Here is a 2,657-nt window from a genome sequence, read left to right as displayed (position 1 = left end):
CATGAAAATCTTCAGTTAATATTGTAATTGATAATCTTTGTGACACTTTTTTTCAAGGGGAATCTGGTGTATGTGTGTACACATGTGTATGAGTATTCGGGAGTACGCATAGACAATTTTGCAGATCTGAATGCAGTGCTAGGGGCTGGAGATCTGCACAGAGAGTGGGAGTCTTTTCATGTTCATAAGTAGGTAGTCACCTGCCGCCCCCTGCCCTGCTGATAACATGGCATCATCAGGGGGTGGGAGATGCGGAAGAGGACACAAAGGCTAAATCCTGCCTTTGCCCTGCAGAAGATAGGACTGTGCAAGGGAGGCAGAAAAGAAAAGGGGGGAGGGGGCATGACTGCAAGGGGGTACTGTAATTGCTAGGGTCACTGTAAAGTAAAGGGGACTGCACTGTAAAGGGGCACTGTAATAATTACAGTGCAGCCCCCTTTATATCACAGTGCTCCCTTTATATTACAGTGCGGAGGACTGCACTATCCTGTCACCAACCCCCAGGGAACGCCCAACCAAACGAAACCCCCCCGGTCCCTGGAAAAATTAGCTGCTTAGTCTAAAATGCCTGGACCCATTTTTTTTTATTTTTTTTACAGTTATCCATACAGACACCACTACAGGGCACCTTGTACAATTTTATTAGTGTCAAAAATATAGCAGGAATAAAGATTTCACAAATAAAACATAACAGATAAAGAGGGCAGGAAGCAGGACAAAGCTCAGTCATGGGACTCCCCTAGTGTGTGTTTGTCAAAGAGGTATTCAGCCATGCCATTTTGTGGGGCTCCCATCTTGCGCAGGTTGGTCACATGATCACCAATCTCCTTTATGGATTTCACTTGCTCATCCAAGTAATGGGTTTCCAAGAAGTCACAAAGATGAGGGTCATTGCGATCTGTAGCCAATTTGCGCAGATCCAAAAGGGACTGGTTGACATTTTTCTCCAGCTGCAGAGCACATTCAAGAGCCTCCAAACCACTGCCCCACTCATCACGGTCTGGCTTCTTCACAACCTGCAAAAATATCCTCCCTCCGCGTTGGTTCTGCATCTTCATAAGTTTCTCTGCATGCTCACGTTCTTCATGGGATTGGTGCAGAAAATATTTTGCAAAGTTCCTCAATGCCACATCGTCACGATCAAAGTAATAAGACATAGACAGGTACACGTAGGATGCATACAGCTCCAGGTTGACCTACCGGTTGAGGGCGGCCTCACAGTCCTGGTGGAAATTCTGGCGAACCTGGGAGTTCATGGTGTCCAATGGCGGGTTCCGTTCAATCACTGTTGAAGCGCCAACCCAATAACCTCTATAACAAACGAGCAGTCTGACCCTGGACCCATTTTTTGTCCCAGTCTGGGCTTGATACAGATGTAGCTTTTTTTACATTATATTTATGTTTGTCTAGCTGTTGTTCTGTTCAGAAACAATCATTGCACTGTGTCCTGAGCAGGCTACAGAAAAAAAAAAGCATTGCAGTCTTCATCCATAAAATATTTCCATGAATAGTTGCAAACATTTTTTTGAAACAGTATATACAGTATATACCATATACACACAGTGCCTTGCAAAAGTATTCGGCCCCCTTGAACTTTGCGACCTTTTGGCACATTTCAGGCTTCAAACATAAAGATATAAAACTGTAATTTTTTGTGAAGAATCAACAACAAGTGGGACACAATCATGAAGTGGAACGACATTTATTGGATATTTCAAACTACGGCCACAACAATGTTGCAAACAAATGTTGCATGTAAACAACATGCATTGAATAAGAACACTTAAGACCCCGTTCACACTGGGGCGACGCTACTTCCCGGGGCGACCTTGGAGCGGCCGGTACGGACTTCATATCATTGAAATCTATGCAGGTCGCTCCGGGTCGCCCCAAAGAAGCTCCGGACCCTTTTTCTAAGTCGGAGCGACTTGTGTCGCTCCTATTAGAACGGGTCCACAGCTTCTCTATGGAAGGCGACCTGTCAGGCGACCAGGTCGCCTGACAGGTCGCCCCAGTGTGAACGGGCACTAAAACACCAGAAATCAGCAGTAAATCCCTTTTAATATTATAAATGCAGAAAGTAAATATATTGGTGGACACCAGGTAGTTCCAGTAATTAAATATTACATTCCACTCAGGATATTTCATATTTACATCTGTACCAGCATAATACAGCAATAGGGGATTTTATAACATGCATAGTACAATAGACAAATCTTTACATAGAAATATACAACGTTTAAATAGTTCATATGTTTGTATATTGCTTATCCCAGTAAGTACTTCCTGATTACAAGAATTCATATCTATTAGGTGTATGTAATTCTCATTAACCTCATTTTTATCAATGGTAAACTGAGCATGCATGTCTTAATATAGCACAATATTAACACCACTAATAAAGTGCTAGCTATATAAGGAAGGTGAAGCAGAGCACAAAAAAAAAGAAGACGAGAAAATATTGCAATAAACATAAATCATAGAATTCAAAAACCACAGACCCACATGAGACCTATAGCGCAAAAGTGCCAGCCAGAGTGTATACATAGCTGCAGAATTTTGGGGATAATTATGAATCCACTACCCTAACACATAGCATGTACAAGCGACACTTTTTCAGATTGGGAAGCAGAGGTGCCAAAGAAATGCTTATCAAA

General features: G+C 42.6%; 1 pseudogene across 1 annotated transcript; it reads right to left on the bottom strand.

Annotated features, from left to right (window-relative positions):
• Positions 1-673: 673 nt before the first annotated feature.
• Positions 674-1,338, bottom strand: LOC309547239 (ferritin heavy chain, oocyte isoform-like; annotated as a pseudogene). The gene has a single exon. The product of its transcript is annotated as a ferritin heavy chain, oocyte isoform-like (transcript).
• Between the last annotated feature and the right edge of the window lie 1,319 nt (positions 1,339-2,657).

Source organism: Pelophylax lessonae, assembly GCF_965119305.1.
Source record: "Pelophylax lessonae genome assembly, chromosome: 2".
NCBI lineage: Eukaryota > Metazoa > Chordata > Amphibia > Anura > Ranidae > Pelophylax > Pelophylax lessonae.
This window is presented reverse-complemented; position numbering and strand designations above follow the sequence as displayed.